This window comes from Zalophus californianus, chromosome 3 (assembly GCF_009762305.2).
Source record: "Zalophus californianus isolate mZalCal1 chromosome 3, mZalCal1.pri.v2, whole genome shotgun sequence".
Classification (NCBI taxonomy): domain Eukaryota; kingdom Metazoa; phylum Chordata; class Mammalia; order Carnivora; family Otariidae; genus Zalophus; species Zalophus californianus.
This window is the reverse complement of record NC_045597.1, coordinates 38058382-38080418: the sequence shown is the minus strand read 5'-3', so window position 1 is coordinate 38080418 and position 22037 is coordinate 38058382.

Below are 22037 nucleotides of genomic sequence, written 5' to 3'. Positions count from 1 at the left end.
AAAAACTCCCAGCATGGGGTCCCTGGGTGGTATAGTTGCTAACATGTCTGACTCTTGATTTCTGCGCAGGTCATGATCTTAGGATCATGAGATGGAGCCCCACATCAGTGGGGCTCAGCATGAAGTCTGTTTGAGATTCTTTCTCCCTCTTCCTCTGCCCCTCCCACTCGTGCTCTGTCTCTCCAAAATAAATAAATAAATCTTAAAAAAAAAAAAAGCTCCCAGCAAACAAAAGTCCAGGGTTAGATGGCTTCCCAGGCAAATTCTAACAAACATTTAGTGAAGAGTTGATACCTATTCTCAAACTATTCCAAAAAAATAGAAGAGGAAGGAAAACTTCTTTATTTATTCTATTAAGCCAACATTATCTTGATATCAAAAACAGATAAAGGCACTATGAAAAAAGAGAACTACAGGCCAATTTCTGATGAACATAGATGCAAAAATCCTCAAGAAAATATTAGCAAACTAAATCCAATAATACATTTTTAAAAAATCATTCACCATGATGAAGGATTTATCCCTGAGATGCAAGGGTGGTTTAATAACAAGTTAATCAACATGATACATCACTTCAATAAAAGAATGGATAAAAACCATATGATCACTTCAATAAATGCAGAAAAAGATTTGACAAAGTGTAACATCCACTCATGAATAAAAACCCTCAGCAAAGTAGGATTAGAGGGAACATACCTCAACATAATAAAGACCGTACATGAAAATCTCACAGCTAACACCACCCTACGTGGGAAAAAAATGAGAGCTTTTCCTCAATGGTCAGGAACAAGACAGGGATGTCCACTCACTCTCACCACTATTACTTAACATAGTACTGGAAGTCCTAACCACAGAAATCAATAAGAGAAAGGAATAAAGGGCATCCAAATTGGTAAGTTAGAAGTCAAACTTTTGCTGTTTGCAGATGACATAATACCATATATATAAAACCCTAAAGACACCACCAAAAAAATACTAGAACTTATCAATGAATTCAGTAAGATTGCAAGATACAAAAATTGATGTACAGAAACCTGTGGCATTTTTATACACTAATAATGAAGCAACAGGAAGAGAAATTTAGAAAGCAATCCCATTTACAATTGCACCAAAGATAATAAAATCCCTAGAAATAAACTTAACCAAGGAGGTGAAATACCTATACTCTGAAAACTACAAAACACTGATGAAAGATATTGAATATGACACAAATAAGTGGAAATATATTCCATGCTCATGGATTGGAAGAATAAATATTGTTAAAATATCCATACTACCCCAAGCAATCTACAGATTTAATGCAATCCCTATCAAAATACCAACAACATTTTTCATAGAACAAACAATACTAAAATTTGTATGGAACCACAGAAGACCCCAAATAGCCATAGCAATCTTGAAGAAGAAAAGCAAAGCTAGATGTATTATATTCCAGATTTCAAGTTATACTAAAAAGTTGTAGTAATCAGAACAGTATGGTACTGGTAAAAAAAAAGAATAGGTACATATATCAATAGAATAGAATAGAAAGCCCAGAAATAAACCCACATTTATATATATGGTCAATTAATCTTTGACAAAAGAGGAAAGAATATGCAATGGGAAAAAAAGCCTCTTCAAAAAATGGTGTTGGGAGAAATGGAAAAGAAAGAAACTGCAAAGAATGCAACATGCAGAAGAATGAAACTGGATCAGTGGCTTACACCATACACAAAGATACATTCAAAGTGGATTAAGGACCTAAATGGAGACCTGAAATTATAAAAATCTTAGAAAAGCGCATAAGCAGTAATTTTTCCAACATCTGACGTAGCACCTTTTTTCTACATATGTCTCCTGGGGCAAGGGAAACAAAAGCAAAAATAAACTGTTGGGACTCCATCAAAATAAAAAGCTTCTGCACAGCAAAGGAAACAGTCACAAAACTAAAAGCAACCTACTGAATGGGAGAGATTTTTGAAAACGATATCTCTGGTAAACTGTTACCGTCCAAAATATATCTATACCTCAACACCCAAAAACCAAATAATTTAATTAAAATGTCGGCAGAAGACATGAGCAGACATTTCTCCAAAAAGATACCCAGATGGCCAACAAACACATGGAAACATGCTCAACATCACTCATCATCAGGAAAATGCAAATCAAAAGTACAGTGAGATATCACCTCACACCTGTCAGAATGGCTAAAATCAACAACACAAGAAACTACAAGTGTTGGACAGGATATAGAGAAATAGGAATCTTTGTGCACTGTTTTTGGGAATGCAAACTCGCAGCCACTCTGGAAAACACTATGGAGATTCCTCAAAAAGTTTAAAAGGGAACCACCATACCACCCAGTAATTGCACTACTGTGTATTTACCCCCCAAAATGTAGAAACACTAATTCACAGGGATTCATGCACCCCTAAGTTTATTGCACCATTATTTGCATATCCAAATTATGGGAGCAGCCCAAATGTGCACTAATAGATGAATGGATAAAGAAGAGGTGGTATATATATATATATATATATATATATATATACACAGTGGAATATTAGATCTAAAAAAGAATGAAATCTTGCCACTTGGAACAATGTGGATGGAGCTACAGAGTATAATTCTAAGCGAAATAAGTAGTCAGAGAAAGACAAATGCCATATTATCTCACGTGGAACTGAAGAAAGAAAACTAATGAACAAAGGAAAAAAAAAGAGAGAGAGAGAGAGAAACCAAGAACCAGACTGTTAACTCTAGAGAACAAACTGGTGGTTAGCAGAGGAGAGATTGGTGAGAGAATGGATGAATTAGGTGATCAGGATTAAAAGAGCACACTTAGCATGATGAGCACTGATAATGTATGGAATTTTTTTTAAGAGTTATTTAGAGTGTGAGAGCAGGAGCAGGGGAGGGCAGAGTGGGAAAGGGAGGGAGAGAGAGAGAGAGAGAAGCCGACTCCCCACTGAGTGAGGACCCCAATGTGGAGCTTGATCCCACAACCCTAAGATCATGACCTGAGCTGAAATCAAGAGTCAGATGCTTAACTGACTGAGCTACCCAGGTGCCCCAATGTGTAGAATTGTTGAATAACTGTATTATATACCTGAAACTAATATAACACTGTATGTTAACTATACTGGAATTAAAATAAAAAATTTAATAAAATAAAGAAAATAATTTAAAAAATAGCTATTAAAGCACTGGGCATAAGGGGAACAATACTGACAGTAGAATTCCAGGCCTTATCATGGTCAGTTTGTTAGTGGATATGTTGTTTCATTATTTTACTTCCTAAACTAAAATTGTTGCTGATTTCCCTGCAGTTCTTGGCGTATGTGTGGTATTAGAAATCTCTACATCTGAACCAAATTTTGGGTGGGGACCATTTGTCACTGCAAGTGACCATCATATTAGACTACCTCACGTCTATATTAGTTTAATAATCTGTATATTAACAAGTTTACTAATTAATTACCCTTTTAAATTAAAGAAGGAGGAAGTCTAGTTAGTCTATTTTTTTTTACTCTAGAAAGTTGTGCTAGTCATCAGAAGTTTGACATCAGCTACTTTAAAATAGTGTTTTAGGGGCGTCTGGGTGGCTCAGTTGTTAAGCGTCTGCCTTCGGCTCGGGTTATGATCCCAGGGTCCTGGGATTGAGCCCCGCATCGGGCTCCCTGCTTGGCGGGAAGCCTGCTTCTCCCTCTCCCACTCCCCCTGCTTGTGTTACCTCTCTCGCTGTGTTTCTCTCTGTCAAGTAAATAAATAAAATCTTTAAAAAATAAAAATAAAAAAAGAAAATAGTGTTTTAGTGTATTTTAAATCACATTTCATAAAAACGCCTTCCTGTTTACATATTACATCCCTTTGGGAATTCTCAGACATTTTTATCTTCAATCCCTGAAATAAGACCATTAAATAAAGAAACAAAACATTAAAAGAAGAGGAAGAGAAATAATTTCATTGTAAGAAGGGGTACTGATGAGAAAGATAGTAAGATAGCTCAAAAAATATCTAAAAATTGGAAGAGACAATGCTACAATAAATTATTGCTGGATATTGCTATGTCTTAAGCACTGGGTATTAGAATATAAAAATAACCAAGACTTATTGAACATATATAAGTACCACACATTGAGATTAGTTCTGTATAAACATTCATCCTTGAATTGATTTTGAGGTTGTTTTTTTTTTATCCTTATATTATAGATAAAGAATTTTAGGCCCAGATAATTTCATTTCCTTCAACAAAACTTTATAGCTAGCAAGTGATAGCGTTAGGATTCATATATACACATTTCTTTTTTTTTTTTAAGATTTTATTTATTTATTTATTTTTTTGAGAGCAAGAATGAGAGAGAGAGAGAGGGAGAGAGCACGCATGGGGGGGAGGGTCAGAGGGAAAAGCAGACTCCCCGCTGAGCAGGGAGCCAGATGCCGGACTCGATCCCGGGACTCCAGGATCATGACCTGAGCAGAAGGCAGTCGCTTAACCAACTGAGCCACCCAGGAGCCCCTCGTATATACATGTTTCTAAATCCAAAGCCTATGCAGAAATATAACCATTAAATTCTCCAACTATATTATACTGTGCATTAAAAATAACAACAACACTTTCTCACCCATAATTTTATTTTAAATGTCCTACTGACTTGTTTGAGTACAGAATGATAGAAACTGCTGCAGTTAAGACTCAAGTCTGGATCTTCTTGTACCAAAATCACATGTTCCTTTCACCATTCTATGTTCCTCTCAACTCAGAATTCTGGGCATGGTATCTGATATAAATCATCATCCAAGACCACTGCCTTCTCACTCTTTGTTCTTCTAGGTACTGTGCATCCCCATTTTGCAAACCAATGATCTTTTCTGGTACTTGCTCTGTGCTGCAAAACAAGATAAAAGAAACAACCAAACACTTAACATTTTACAAATAAACTCATGCATTTTTTTCTAAGTGCATAATTTGTAAACTCAGTATATTTAACTTAAAGCAGTTTTGTGATTTACTGAAGTTCATTATCCGAGCCACACTGTCCACTGTCTACTTTTATCCCTAGGCAATCTTATTCCCCTTTTGTTGTGTCCCATTTAGTTTGCTTTATCATATTTTATCCGTTAACAAGTTATTCCAGCCTGTTTGTCAGCTTTAGTAGGGGACAAAGGATTTGGTTAACTATTATAATTTGGGGAATACAATTTATACTGCTTTGTCAAGGTGTGAAGTCATACCAGTCCCTACGTTAATCTCTCTCTCTCTCCCCTTTGTTTTGTTTATTTATTTGTTTTATTTAGTGACTTAGCTTGGGGCTTGGTAGAGAAGGGAATTTAGAAAAGAAGCTGCAATGGCATACTTTATCTCACTGGCAGATTCTTCAGAGACTAACTTATTAAAAATATATGCATATTTTTATATCTGAGTTTAAAGACTAAATTTACCATGTAAATGTTCATATTTCTTTTGTATATTGTGAAGTTATAGATTATTGATCAATATTGTTCTACTGCATTTTAATCTTCAGCAGTAATGTGTCTGTAGTAAATTGTTCCCATTTCATTTCAATTAATTCTGTACAGTGGGGACCGTGCATTTTGACCTTAGTCTTCAGTGAGGGATGCATGATGATTAATAATGTCTATAATATTTTCACTACACAATTGCAGGTGCTGGTCTTAATTATTAAAAAGAAGAGAAAACCAGAATATATAATGCAAGTATAATATTCCTTAAAACTTACCAGATATCTGGTAGGAGATAATTGATAATATGTCTAAAAACCAAGTTATACTAGATAGTTCCATATCTATTTTAGGGGTATGTCTACATTATGGCATTATGTTCCCTTGCATTTAAAATTTCAGCACTAGAAGTAAATGCCACCAGTTTTTTGTATTTTTGAGCTATTGTTTTGATTAATTTATTAATTGTAATGCATTAAAGTTAATAAATTACATAATGGGGAAGAATACTGGACTTGCAACCAACCTTTGTTATCAACCATGTGACTAGTTAACCTTGGACTCAATCAGTATTCTTGGGATTCCATTTTACTTTCCTGAGATTTAGAATCAGAGTAACAGACCTGCCCTGCCAGAGATACAATGGGATATTGTAGGGAATAGTTACATAACATCTGCGTTAGTTGTATATTTATCAGAGATAGTAAAAGAGGAACTTATGGAGTTTGAAAGGCAGGATGGAAGCGCATACTGAGGAAATAACATAATTAAAATTTAGCACAATAGGTGTGTTTAGCCTTGTGGATAGAGACTTAGACCCTGTGATGTCAAAGTTTGTTAGAACCCTAACATCCTATCATGGTTGAGTTGTAAACTAAGATAAAATGATGAAAAGCTAAAATAAACAAACAAACAAAAAACTGGTTAGAGTCTGCAGAACCTCTTTTATTTTAATTTATTTATAACTTCCTTATACCGTATTTCATGGGAGAAGCTAGGATGTCAAGATGGGAAATGCTGAATAAAAGCACAAATAGTCACTCCAATTACCAGGTGAATCTAGGATAAACTATGTGCAGCAAATGGTGCTGTCAAGTCCTGCTCCATGAGGGCTAATTATTGTTTATCCTAAGAATATGTATGTAATGGTCTGTATCTGCTTGGCTATGAAAGGGGATAAGATGTTTTTTTTGTCTTTGCAATCTTTTAGGGTATTTCCTGTGACTAAACCACACTGTGGTTTAATGCTTATTCAATAATAAAACTGTTTTCTTTCTTTACTACCTTTGTGGAGATGTTTTCTGAATTGGGAAAAGATTTTCTTTTTAATTATATTTCCCCAACAAACAGCAATGTTTGTGTGTGTATGTGTGTGTGTGTGTGCCCGTGCGCACACGCACATGTGCTCATTTTGGAAAATATCGAAGAAAAAAATCAGAATAGTTCTGTATTTATCTATATTGTATTCAATCAAAATGTCTAATCTATTCTGTTAACTAAGCATATATATAGAACCCACTGCCCATGGATAATTAGTTAATAGTTTGATATCATAGTTTTATTTAAGGAGATGTATAAAATAAAAATCCCCCTTATTTTTTTACCATGTATGTGCCAGATTTTCCAAATGTTGCCCAAAGTCACAGTTATTATAATCCACATTTTAAATAGTACCATTACTTACCAGCTATCTATTGTTTAAATACATTTCTGGCTCAAGATGGAGCTACTCCTGCCCAGGTTGTGACATCAGTAAACTAAAACTTAGATAACTTTTGTGTCCCTGTAAATGCTGTGCTTGACCAGAAACACAGCATATCCAGTCAACCAGTTCCCAAACACCAGGCTGACACTGGGCTCTGAATTTAACTCTTGTTTCTTCTCACCACAAGGAAAGTTGACTATGTCCCCAGCCAATCAGACATTTTCTATTTGTTTCTTCTTTCTTCATTATCTTATAATAGCTTCTTGTTTTTTGCCCCATTTTGGAATTCTCCAAATGGAGACTATCCGCTTCAGGAAGTGTTAAATAAAATTTGTATCACCTAAAGTAGTCTTCTTTAATAATTTTAACAGTATTTAAAAAGACATTTATGTCCAATCTAATGTTGATATATAGATGGGTACTATGCTAATACAGAGATTCAGGAAATTATGTAGTGGTTATTTTTTCTATAGAAGAGTAAAAAATATAGGATAGCTGTAGGTGGAATTTTAAAATCTCAATAAAGTTGCTAATTGCAAAAGCTAAGATGGGACATAAGAAAGGCTGTTTCTAAGGTTACCGTATGTTACCGTCCTGAATTAAATACACTTTGGAATACTTTGGAAAATATTGTATTAGAAAATACAGTTTGGAAAAATTACAGTTTTATGTAATAGTGTGACTATAGGGCATGTTTTCTAACTAAAAAAATTGGAGGGGACAGTTCAAGAAATAGTATTGTGTTAAAATCTCTTGAAACATCTAATATATACATTTCTAAAAGATTGGAAAGTTCCAGTTACAAATTGCATGTTTAGCATACTTTTATTTTACATTTTTTAATTTTATTATGTTATGTTAATCACTATACATTACATCATTAGTTTTTGATGCAGTGTTCCATGATTCATTGTTTGCGTATAACACCCAGTGCTCCATTCAGTACATGCCCTCTTTAATACCCATCACCAGGCTAACCCATCCCCCCACCCCCTCCCCTCTAGAACCTTCTGTTTGTTTCTCAGAGTCATAGTCTCTCCTGGTTCGTCTTCCCCCTTTGATTTCCCCCACTTCATTTTTCCCTTCCTACTATCTTCCTTTTTTTTTTTTTAACATACTTTTATCTCTTCCTCAGAATCCTATTAACAAGAGGGATGAGACAGATGGGACACATCTATTGTTTTTAAAAACCTTTTAAACATGTTTTGCAGTTATTTGAAACATCATTTACCAATCCCTATTTATTTCAATTCAGTTGTCATTTGCTCCAACTAGCAGTTGTTTTTCCATGGCTTTCTTTTTAACCTACAAGGAAAATTTTCTTGTGGACTATTTAATCCTTGTTTATCTTGGATATCTTTCTTTTAAAAAATGGATTTTATTATTTGACCAGTGATATTATGTTACTTTTTGAGGAATGACATATAACTGAAATGTTAGTTTACAAGGTCTTCAGACCTAGAATTAACTTCTTTGTGCTCCCTGAGTCTTGGTTTGATTTCCCTCATACCAAGAATCAAATGTTCCTATAAAAGTAAAGACAAAAGACAGCTTTGGGTAGATTATCACTTGAATTAATCTTTCTGATACTTTTCTGCAGCCATTTAAGTTTTCAAAGGATAAATATATTTTCTTTCCAAATTACAGTATGAAAAGAACTATTTTGTTTTTGTAAGATCTCATATATGGTCCAAACAGTGTTTTTATGGGGTTATCATTTGGTTTAATGAACACAGTTATGCACTGAGGAGTACTTACCTCTGTCATAATGTGCCATATTATTAATTCCATTGTAAATGTATCAACTAAGAAACTGATATCAGCAGTAGGTTGTTTGTTCTATTATAAAATTAACTTTAGGATCCAAAAAGCTTAGGCCACATGCAAACTAAGTGTGCCTAAATATTATCTTTAATAAATTTAGTTCGTTTTGATGTTATTCATCAAAAAGCTTGTTTATTTTTTTCACTTTTTTTGGAGATTAAGGTAGTTGAAAACTGCAAAATTTTTTTTTGAAGTTTTCAGTAAGTTCTTGGTATTTAAAGGCAGATTTCAAGGGGATATACTTTGAAAACATAATTAGTATTGATTGAATTTGCACATATAAATTCTAAAACACAGTCTTGTGATTTCTCTAAGTGTCAATGTCAGTAGAGCCATTTAGGTTTGACTAAAAACATTTAAAATATACTGCCAGTAGTTTTGAGATACTGAGTTAGGTAAAGAAAGTAGAGTAGTAACTGTCTCCAGAGAAATCAAGTAATTTCAAAAGAAAAATTATGGGTTAGGAAACTAGAAATTTTAGAGTCTGTTGGATAGTGCCCAAATCAGTGTATTGAAGAATGTATCTTATTGGTCCTTTGCTTTTCTCTAATATTTAATTTGAAAATTTAAAATTAACAATAAGACAGTGATTCAAATGACTACGTATAAGGGATATGACATTGATACTTCAAAAATTACTATTTGGCCAACTGATCTGATATTTAAAAACTATAGCACATGCCATACTGAAATATATATTCCTGGAGAGTAGTCCCTCTGAAGAAGAATAGCATGTTTGGACTGGAAAGGCCAATACAAATTATGTTGTCTCACCCTAAATGATTTGTACCTTGCAAAACCAAATGGAGCATTCATTCTTTTTTTTTTAAGATTTTATTTATTATTTGTTTGTTTGTTTGTTTAGAGAGCATGTGAGCAGGGGGAGAGGCAGAGGGAGAGGGAGAGAGAATCTTTAGCAGACTTCATGCTCCATCCCACGACCCTGAGATCATGACCTGAGCTGAAATCAAGAGTCAGACATTTAACTGACTGAGCCACTAAGGGACCCCTGGAGTAGTCATTGAACTCTTTCTAAAAGATAATCAGCACCTTGTTAAATTATGTTAAATGATGGTAATTAAGAGTCTCTAATTTTAAAATAGATGAATTAAAACAAATATTTTTTAGAATATAATATGTGATGCATTATTAAACTTTAATGAGTTTTTTTAGCAAGTGAATTAAAAACAAGGTAAATTTTTCATTTTTTAATTTATGTTTCTATGGTATTTTAATGCAATGAGCATGCACAACTTTTATAATTAGAGAAAAGAGATGTATGAGGAACTATGTGGAAGTTGTATTCTATATAGTACTTTATATATTAAAGAATATAAATACATAATTTTGAAGAAATTTAGAAGTAAGTGAGACTGCAAAGGCTTTATGGTGAGATCTTGCATGAAAATTTGCTTTAGATTTAAGCAATCTAGAAATTCTATCTCAATATCAAAGAAAATGAGGTTTTATCCTAGAGCCTTACTGAATTTGAAAGTCATTCCAAGGATCAGTGTCATTACAGGAGTATCAGCTTAGCCAGGTTGTACCAATGAAAATGAGCTTCATGCCCTAGAGGCAAACATGGAGGAAAAAAAGATTTTTTTTTTTTTTTTTTTTAGTTATAAAAAAGCAGACCATCTCCAGGAGGGCAAGATACATTATGTTCTGGACCTAAGAAAGTTGTAGGATGAGGGCTCTTTGCTGAAGGACAAATGTAGAAAGAATACATGGCAAAAATATTATTTTTCTATGGGAAAATAAACTACCCAGAGACCTAACAAAACCCAACTGGCCACAGGGGGCCATTCAGTCTGAGACAGATTCTTACAGCTAGAGAAGCAGAACTAAAGTCAGTCAAAGGCCAGAGATCCAATCAGAGAAATGTCATTTTGAAAAATAGTGAGAAAAAAGTATCATGTGACCTTGGAGTTTCAGAAACTCCTTGGCATTTGCCTGGATAAAAACGTTAATGGCTTTAGCAGAGTTGTTTTTTTCTGTTTTTGTTTTTGTTTTTGTTTTTGTTTTTTGACAGATAGTTTCAGGGAAGAACTGGCAGGTAATAATGAAGTAGGGAAGGATGTGAAGGGGCAGTCTTTCGTGATGAGAAGAAAGGGATCCAGAACAAATGCGGAGAACATTTTCTTCATTTTTTTCCAAAAGATGAGATTGAACACACAGGGGAAGATAAAAGCAAGATGGTAAGCTAAAAGTGGAGAAGTAATTGTAGGGGGGGAAACGGTACCAAGTACCAAGTACAGGGGCTAAGTCAAGTGAAGACGGTGGAAAACTAGAATCAGCAGAGAAAAGTAGTAAGATCACCAGACGGTGTTGACAACCACAGGTCTGCTTTCCGAATTACGGACGTCCGCGTAGCGCAAGAAGTTGCATTTATGACAGCAGAGTGCAAGAGGGAAAGGAAAGCACAGATTTGAGTATTTACAATGATTAACGTAAAATCCAAAATAGATAAAGAGGAGAATGAGGAAAATTTGTAGCTGAAGAATTGAGAAAAGGTTTTTCTAGTGCAGCTTGATAGGTTGCCTGTCTTGATTAGGTTGAAGTATGGGGTGGGAGGGGGCGGGTTGTTAAGATGCTTGACAAGCTCTGTTAACTCCGTATAGTTTCCCAATAGTATTAATTGTATTTTCAGTTCATGATGGAAGATGTGCAACCTCAACAGAGCACATGTTTGGTTGAACAAGTAGTTAAACCAAAATAAAACGCTATATTAGTATTAGTATGAGTCCTGCTCAACTTGTCTGTAGTTAAATAACATGCAGAGGTACTACAGTCTTTATTAGTGTAATAATAAAAAACAGGAGGATTTTTTGTTTTTTTTGTTCTTTCTTTTTTTTTTTTTTAATACAGCATTAGCCTTGCCATCAACTTTATGGATTTTAGGCCACATAGATCTTTTAATATGAAACACAGACTATAAGCTATTCAGTTACTTGCTAATGATGTCAAATTTGATTTCTGCCATTCAAGTACTCTCAAAAGTCTGCTGATACAGCTGATACCTGAAAGCATGAGGAATAGGTTTGCTCTTGTTGCCTCAAAATTTTCTAAGATGCATTCTTGTATTAAGTTAGCTCACTGGAAACTATATACCTAGACCACATTACTCTGTTCCACCCCCACTACAAAATGCCTCTTTATTATTCATACTTAGTCATCACCCAGAGATGCTATTAAAGTAGGAAAAAAGAGAAATGTCCCTTATTATCAAGAATATGATTGATTTGAAGGCTCACTGTACCACTATGCTAATATGTCTATGGCAGATCACTCTAAGAAGCCTACCAGTGGAAGGTTTCTCCTGATGGCTTACTTTACTTTGGGCTGCTAGACAGTGAAAGTTTGCTCACACTGTAAGTTACTTCTGTGCCCTGTTTGCTCAGTGCCTGACCTTTTGCCCTTATCTTCCCTTTCTTTTCTTTTCTTTTCTTTCTTTCTTTCTTTCTTTCTTTCTTTCTTTCTTTCTTTCTTTCTTTCTTTCTTTCTTTCTTTCTTTCTTTCTTTCTTTCTTTCTTCTTTCTAGTCTTGTTTATTTTCTTTTTTTCTATATTTAATGTAAGGCTTCCTAAATTTATTTTGTAACTGACAGTCTACCTATAAACAACATAGTAAACCAGCTGATCATTCCTTGAATCAAATTAGCTTAGTCAAAATAATTCTGTTGGTTTAGTTCTGTGTTGTTAATTTTGTTTTGTTTCATTTTGTAAGTATTTATTTAAATTTCAGTTAGTTAACATATTAACATTAGTTACAGGTGTAAAATATAGTGATTCAACACTTCCATACAATACCCAGTGCTCATTACAAGCACACTCCTTAATCCCCATCACCTATTTAACCCATCTTCCCACCCACCTCCATTCTGGTAGTCATCAGTTTCTTCTCTATAGTTAAGAGTCTGTTTCTTGGTTTGCCCCTCTCTCTCTCACTTTCCCCGCCCCAGGCTTTTTTGTTTTGTTTCTTAGCTTTCACATATGAGTGAAATCATGCGGTATTTGTCTTTCTCTGACTGGTTTATTTCACTTAGCATGATATTCTCTAGCTACATCCATGTCATTCCAAATGACAAGATTTCATTCTTTTTATGGCTGAGTAATATTCTAGTGTGTGTGTGTGTGTGTGTGTGTGTGTGTGTGTGTGTATACCACCCCTTCTTTATCTGTTCATCAATTGATGCACACTTAGCCTGTTTCCATAATTTTGCTATTGTAGATAATGCTGCTATAAACATTGGGGTGCATGTACTGCTTTGAAATAGTATTTTTTATCCTTTAGGTAAATATCTAGTAGTGCAATTGCTGAATCATAGGGTAGTTCTCTTTTTAACTTTTTGAGGAACCTCCATACTATTTTCCAGAGTGGCTGCACCAGTTTGCATTCCCACCAACAGTGTAAGAAGGTTCCCCTTTCTCCATATCCTCTCCAATACCTGTTGTTTCTTGTGTTGCTGATTTTAGCCATTCTGACAGGTGTGAGGTGATATCTCCTTGTAGTTTTGATTTGTATTTCCCTGATGATGAGTGCTGTTGAGCATGTTTCCATGTGTCTGTTGGCTATCTGGATGTCTTCCTTAGAAAAATTCATGCATTCTGCTCATTTTTTTTTAAAGATTTTATTTATTTATTTGAGAGAGAGAATGAGAGAGAGCACGAGAGAGAAGAGGGTCAGAAGGAGAAGCAGACTCCCTGCTGAGCAGGGAGCCCGATGTGGGACTCGATCCCGGGACTCCGGGATCATGACCTGAGCCAAAGGCAGTCGCTTAACCAACTGAGCCACCCAGGCGCCCCGCATTCTGCTCATTTTTTAACTGGATTATTTTTGTGTGTGTGTGTGTTGAGTTTTATGACTTCTTTATACATTTTGGATACAAACCCTTTATCAGATATGTCATTTGCAAATATCTTCCGTTACAATGGTTGCCTTTTGTTGACTGTTTCCTTCATACAGAAGTTTTTTTTTTTTTTTTTTTTTTTTTTTTTTTTTTATTTTGATGAAGTCCCAATAGTTTATTTTTGCTTTTGGTTCCCTTGCCTCAAAAAACATATCTAGTAAGAAGTTGCTACTGCCGACCTCCAAGAGGTTACTGCCTGTGTTCTCCTCTAGGATTTTGACGGTTTCTTGTCTCACATTTAGGTCTTTAATCCATTTTGAATTTATTTGTGTGTATGATGTAAGAAAGTTGTCCAGTTTCATTCTTTTTCATGTTTCTGCCCAGTTTCCCCAATACCATTTGTTCAAGAGACTTTTTTTCCCCATTGGATATTCTTTCCTACTTTGTCAGTGATAAATTGACCATTTAGTTGTGGGTTCATTTCTGGATTTCTATAATGTTCTGTTGATTATATGTGTTTATTTTTGTGCCAGTACCATACTGTTTTGATTACTACAGCTTTCTAATATAACTTGAAGTCTGGAATTGTGATCTCTCCAGCTTTGCTTTGCTTTTTTAATGTTATTTTGGCTATCTTGGATCTTTGATGTTCCATACAAATATTAGGATTGCTTGTTCTAGTTCTGTGAAAAATGCTGTTGGTATTTTGATAGAGATTACATTAAATCTGTAATGCATTAAATCTTGCTTTGGGTAATATTGACATTTTAACAGTATTTATTCTTCCAATCCATGAGCTTGGAATGTCTTTCCATTTCTTTGTGTCATCTTCAGTGTCTTTCACCAGTGTATAGTTTTTAGAGTACAGGTCTTTCTCCTCTTTGGTTAGGTTTATTCCTAGGTATCTTATTCTTTTTGGTGCAAATGTAAATGGGATTGATTCCTTAATTTCTCTTTCTGCTGCTTCATTATTAGTGTATAGAAAGGCAACATATTTCTGTATGTTGATTTTGTATCCTGCAACTTTAGTGAATTCATTTATCAGTTTAGTTGGTTTATGGTGGAGTCTTTAGGGTTTTTTTATATATAGTATCATGTCATCTGCAAATATTGAGAGTTTGACTTCTAACTCACCAATTTGGATGTCCTTTATTCCTCCCTCTTATTGATTTCTGTGACTAGGACTTCCAGTACTATATTGAATAATAGTGCTGAGAGTGGACATCCTTGTCTTGTTCCTGACCATAGAGGAAAAGCTCTGTTTTTCCCATTTAGGATGGTTTTAGCTGTGGGATTTTCATGTATGGGCTTTATTATGTTGAGGTATGTTCCCTCATGTTGAGGGTTTTTATTATGAATGCATGTTATACTTTGTTGAATGTTTTTTCTGCATCTATTGAAAGGATCATTTGACTCTTATACATTCTTTTATTAATTTGGTGTATCATGTTGATTGATTTGCAAATATTGAACCACCCTTGCAACCAAGGAATAAATCCCACTTGATTGTAGTGAATTATTTTTTTAATGTATTGTTGGATTTGGTTTGCTGGTATTTTATTGAGAATTCTTACATCTGTGTTCATCAGGGACATTGGCTTATAGTTTTCTTTTTTAGTGGTGTTTATCTGCTTTTGGTATCTGGGTAATGCTGGCCTCATAGAATGAACTTGGAAGTTTTCATTCCCTTTCTGTTTTTTGGAATAGTTTGAGAATGGGCATTAACTCTTCCTGAAATGTTTGGTAGGATTCCCTTGGGAAGCCATCTGGCCATGGACTTTTGTTTATTGGGGGATTTTTGACTAACCAATCAATTTCTTTACTGATTATCAGTCTGTTCAAGTTTTCTTCCTATTTTAGTTTTGGTAGTTTGTATGTTTCTAGGAATTTATTTCTTCCAGATTGCCCAATTTGTTGGCATATAATTTTTCATAATATTCTCTTATAACTGTATTTCTGTGGTATTGGTTGTGACTCTCCTCTCCCATTTGTGATTTTATTTATTTGGGTCCTTTTTCTTTTCTTTTTGATAAGTCTGGCTAGGAGTTTATCAATTTTATCATTTCTTTCAAAGAACCAGCTCCTGGTTTCATTGGTCTGTTCTACTGTTCTTTGTTTCAGTTTCATATGTTTCTGCTCTAATATTTATTATTTCCTTCCTTTTGCTGGCTTTAAGCTTCATTTGTTGTTCTTTTTCTAGCTCCTTTAGGTGTAAGGTTAGTTTGTGTATTTGAAATTTTACTTGCTTCTTTTTTTTTTTTTTTTTTTTTTTTTTTAAAGATTTTATTTATTTATTTGAGAGAGAGAGAATGAGAGATAGAGAGCACGAGAGGGAAGAGGGTCAGAGGGAGAAGCAGACTCCCTGCTGAGCAGGGAGTCCGATGTGGGACTCGATCCCGGTACTCCAGGATCATGACCTGAGCCGAAGGCAGTCGCTTAACCAACTGAGCCACCCAGGCACCCGAAATTTTACTTGCTTCTTGAGGTGCCTGTATTGCCATATAATTCCCTCTTTTGTACAGTTTTGCTGCATCCCAAAGGTTTTGGACTGTCATGTGTTGATTTTCAATTCTTTCCATGTATTTTTTTTTTAAATTTCTTCTTTAATTTCCTGGCTGACCCATTTATTCTTTAGTAGGGTGTTCTGTAGCCTCCATGTATTTGTGGTGTTTCCAAATTTTTTCTTACGGTTGACTTCAAGTTTCATAGCATTGTGATTGGAAAATATGCATGGCATGATCTCAGTCTTTTTGTTGAGGCCTGATGTGTGCCCTAGTATGTGATGTTTTCTGGAGAATGTCCCATGTGCATTCAAAAAGAATTTGTATTCCACTGCTTTAGGATGAAATGTTCTGAATGTATTCTATTAAGTCTATCTGGTCCAGTGTGTCATTCAAAGCCGTTGGTTCCTTGATTATTTTCTGTTTAGGTGATCTGTCCATTCCTGTAAGTGGGATTTTAAATTCCCTTACTATTACTGTATTATTATTAGTTATATCCTTATGTTTCTTATTGTTTTATGTATTTGGGTGCTGCCATGTTGGGTGCATAAGTATTTACAATTGTTTTATCTTCTTGTTGGATTGTCCACTTTATGATTATACAGTGTCCTTCTTTGACTTTTGTTACAGTCTTTGTTTTAAAGTCTAGTTTGTCTGATATAAGTATTGCTACTCTGGCTTTCTCTTGGCATCCATTTGCATGATAAATATTTCTCCATCCAGGGCGCCTGGGTGGCTCAATCGTTAAGCGTCTGCCTTCGGCTCAGGTCATGGTCCCGGGGTCCTGGGATTGAGCCCCGCATCGGGCTCCCTGCTCAGCGGGAAGCCTGCTTCTCCCTCTCCCACTCCCCCTGCTTGTGTTCCTGCTCTCACTGTCTCTCTCTGTCAAATAAATAAATAAAATCTTTAAAAAAAAATATTTCTCCATCCCATCACTTTCAATCTGCAGGTGCCCTTAGGTCTAAAATGAAACTCTCTCTCTTTTTTTTAAAGATTTTATTTATTTATTTGACAGAGAGACAGACAGTGAAAGAGGGAACACAAGCAGGAGGAGTGGGAGAGGGAGAAGCAGGCTTCCCACCGAGCAGGGGGCCCGATGCGGGGCCCGATCCGAGGACCCCGGGACCATGACCTGAGCTGAAGGCAGACGCTTAACGGCTGAGCCACCCAGGCGCCCTCTAAAATGAATCTCTTGTAGGCAGCAAGAGGGGTCTTATTTTTTTATCCATTCTGACACCCCCTGTTCATTGGAGTGTTTAGTCCATTTACAAAGTAATTATTGATAGATATGTATTTATTTTCATTTAAGTACTTTGTTCTGTCATTGTTTTTGGAGATTTTCTCTGATCGTTTCTTGTCTTTGTCAATTTTGGTCTCTCCTTTGCACTCAAAGAGTCCCCTTTAATATTCTTGCAGGGATGGTTTCATGATCATGGAGTCCTTTAGTTTTTGTTTGCTGGGTAAACTCCTTATCTCTCCTTCTATTCTGAATGATAGCTTTAATGAGTAGAGTATTCTTGGTTGCAGATTTTTCCCATTCAGCACTTTGAATATATCATGCTTCTCTCTTCTGGCTTGCCGAGTTTCTGTTGAGAAAACTTCAGCTTGCATTATGGGTTTTACCTTGTATGTTAAGGACCTCTTTTGCCTTGCTGCTTTCAAAATTTGCTCTTTATCATTATATTTTGCAAATTTAATTACAATATGTCTTGCTATTGGCCTGCTTTTATTGATTTTGATGAGAGTTCTCCATGCTTCCTGGATCTGGATGTCTATTTCCTTCCCCAGATAAGGGAAGTTTTCTGCTGTTATTTCTTCAAATAAATTTTTGTCCCCTTTCTCTTCTTTTTCTGGGTCTCCTATAATACAAATGTTATTAGTTGGGATGGAGTCACTGAGTTCCCTATGTCTATTCTCATGTTGCATAATGCTTTCTCTCTTTTGGTCAATTTCATTACTTTCCATTACCATATCTACTATGTCATTAATTTGTTCCTTTACTTCTTCTAGCATGCTGTTAATTGCATCAAGCCTGTTCCCAATCTTGTTATTATATCTTCATCTCTGATTGATCTTTTTAACTCTTTAATCTCTATGTTGCCTATTCTTTTCTCAAGGCTAGTGAGTATCCTTATGATTGTTGCTTTAAATTCTCCATCAGGCATGTTACTTATATCTGTTTAACTAGATCTCTGTCCATGGCCTTGTCTTGTTCTTTCATTTGGAATAAATTCCTGTTTTCATATTTTGTGTAAGTCTCGGCCTTCTTTTGTGTGTTAGAAAAGTCAACTATTTCTCCTGATCCTGAAAGTAATGGCCTTATGAAGAAGAGGTCATGTAGTGCCCAGGGAATATGTGCTTCGGGAAATATCTCCGATGTGCGCTGCGTGCACTGTGCTTTTGTGTTTTCACTGCTCTGTCCTTCAGGCCAGTCATCTGCAGAGACTCCCCTTGCCTTCTATGGACAGTACTTGGTCCTTAGCCTGAATTTGGCAAGTTTTAACTCGCTGGCCTCTGGTCTATTTGTGAAATGAGACCTGACACCACCTCCACCAGAACTGAAGCCTGCAGAATTCTGTGGTTGTGAGACATGGTGTGCTGAGGGGTTTATGCTGGTCTTCTGGGGTAAGGGCCCACTGCACTAAGACTGAGGCAAGCATGACTGAGAAGGGCAGTCCCACCAGAGTGCAGGATGTTGGGGCTTAATGTATGCAAGGTAGACCACCAATGCTGGCACTGTGCTGCTTCCCAGAGGTGGCTCTGTGTGTATTTTACTGTGGGTCAGAGGAGGGGAATTATGCTGATCAACTCCTTTTTTCCCAGAGAGGTGTTTTTGTGAACACTGCCTCTCAGGGATGCACTCTGAGAAGAGTGAATTATCTCCCCACTGTGTGTGCCCCAGATGCTTTTCAGATTGCTCTTTCTGTGCTGTCTGACCCTGGGTTCTTTGCCTGCCTTCTCTCCAGGAGCAGCACAGTGTCCTTGGGGCTCTATCCCACCCACCAAAGCCTAGTGACCTTTAAAACTCCAGGCTTTAAGCTCTGCTAGTTGTAAGAACTTACAAAATTCAAACCCTCCTGTTTTCCAAACCAATGGCTTTAGGAAAGCATTCTCCTTGTTCTTTTGCCTTTGTGTTCCTCTCTTTCACCCTCTTCAGGACCATGGCTCCCTCCCCTCCATAGCACCCGTGAGACATTTCTCCCTTAGACTACATCTCCGTACTTCCTACCTTCTTCCATGTGGCCTTTTCTCTCCCTTTAGCTGTGGAGTTTGCTCTGTCAGTCTTCAGGTTGATTTCTGTGGTATTTAGGGTGGTTTGATAGTTATGTAGTTGTGTTCATGGTATGAGGCAAGCCTAAGGTCCTCCTGCTCTGCAGCCATCTTCCTCTCTCCTCTGTATTGTTAACTTTGAATCCATTGTGGGACACTGGCATGTCTTAAGGGGAATTTAAGGTATTTATTCTTTGAGATACTTAAATATCAATTTATTAAACATAACCTCCTTGTTATTTGAGTTTAATATGGTAACTGTGGCCTTGCCTCAATTATGATCTTTTAAGCGATCTCGGTCTATGAAATGTAGAAAATCAAGCATTTACCTTATAATTAAGTACTCAGAGTAGTTAAACAAGTGTTTTATATTTCTATCTTGTAAATTCTTTGCATAAGATTAGATTTAGATTATTTAGGTTTTTATCTACCCATATGTATATGTGTAGTGGTTTCACAAGTATTTGAAAATTCAAGACCACTGAATAACAATTTTGATACTGTGTTAAGTGATAAATATAAATGTAAATATAAAAGTATAAGTAAATATAAAAGTATCATATAAAAGTACATCTTAAAATGTTTAATTTTATGTACAATTCAAACAGGCAGGAGATGAGAAATAAGCCAAATAGTAATAGAATTTTTTCATGAGCTTTTTTCAAATTTATATTTATATGTGGTCAAAAACATATTTCTGAAAGACTAATTCAAAAACAAAAGAAAAACAATTCAGGACAGTCTTCTCCAATCCTGTCTCATCACCCATCAGAATCAATCACAATATTGCTATGTTTTCAGTTACTTACCTACATATTTATAAAGAACGGGTTCTTCTTCCTTCATTCATTTAATCCTTCCTCCTTCCTGTCTTTCATCTTTCTCTTTTTTTGTGTTTTAGACATTATTTGTTATCTATTGCTTATGTCTAATGTAGACATTTCTACACTCAAAGGTTAATATCAAAGGTTCTCATATCCAACCGCAAATCACATTTTCCCTATTATACTCCCATTATAATTAGGTTAGAATATGTAGCACAATCAGTATTTAGTTTTCATATTATTGTGATTTGCAATTTTAATTCATAGCTCACCTACATAGTATATCAGGATTTTATTTCAGTTTTGGCACGCTTTAGTTTATTTTTCATGGTTCATATTTTTTCATTTACTAATATTTTTGTTCTGTGTACTATGATCAATTCAATCCCTTCCTTGCTATTTCCTTGCTTGATATTTTCCCTTTGTACAAAAATCACGTTCCCTCAGAATATTCAACCCTTTGTCTCATTTTCTTTCATTTTCTATTTTTGTTCTTAAGAAATTTTATGATTGATTCTTGATACACTTTCTTTTCTCTACCAGCTTCTTTAGGATATTTTACTAATCATTAACTTTTAAAATTTTACCTGATATCTTCTAATGAAGTATTTTTTTAATTTTATATATTTTTAATTTCATGTATTTAATTTTATATATGCTCACTGGAGTTAATTTATCTGGAAAATTTTCTCTTTCACTTCTGAGACATTTTTCTTGGCATTTTTTCTCTTTGCTTTCTTTCTTTTTTTTTCATTGTTATTTGGATTTTGTACCCTTTGTATTGATTAATATTTCTTATCTAATCTATTTGGTTATTTATCTGTCTCTTTTTTAAAAGTCTGTTATTGGGCAGATATAATCAGTTTTGCATTCTAATATCTATGGTGATTTTTAAGTGTCTGCTATCATGTTTCCAAGATTTTATTTTTTTCCCTCAGAATGTTTCTTTTTATTATGATTTTAAAATAACAATGTATGATTTAGTTCATAGATGAAATAGTCATATTTTTGAATATTTTTTATATTTTTTAAAAATATGCTCCCTGCATTTTGCCTTTATCTAAGAGTTCTTTCTTTTTGTTTTGTTTTGTTTTGTGTGTCTTTTTTTAAAATTTTATTTATTTATTTGACAGAGAGAGACACACAGCGAGAGAGGGAACACAAGCAGCGGGAGTGGGAGAGGGAGAAGCAGGTTTCCCGCTGAGCAGGGAGGCCAATGCGGGGCTCGATCCCAGGACCCTGGGATCATGACCTGAGCCGAAGGCAGACGCTTAACAACTGAGCCACCCAGACGCCCCTTGTTTTGTGTGTCTTGGCAACTCTCTTCCATGTTTTAGATTTTTCTTCAATGTTGGGTAATTATTGGCACCTTCTTCATATGTGAGAGTGAGACATAACATATTGTTTGAAGCTATGTGTATATGGTGGTAGAGGGACTTGCTTAATGTGTGTGCCTGTTTATAGGCTGATTGGGCAGTGTCCTGGCCATTTCAGTGATAACCCTCAGGTTTAGTATCATGAGATTTTTTTCTCTCCAGCAAAATAATTTTCCCCAGAGAGGTTTTCTGCAGTCTCTTGCAGAGATTGTAACTCGGGCTACCAAGATCTGGTGGCAAGCAGGG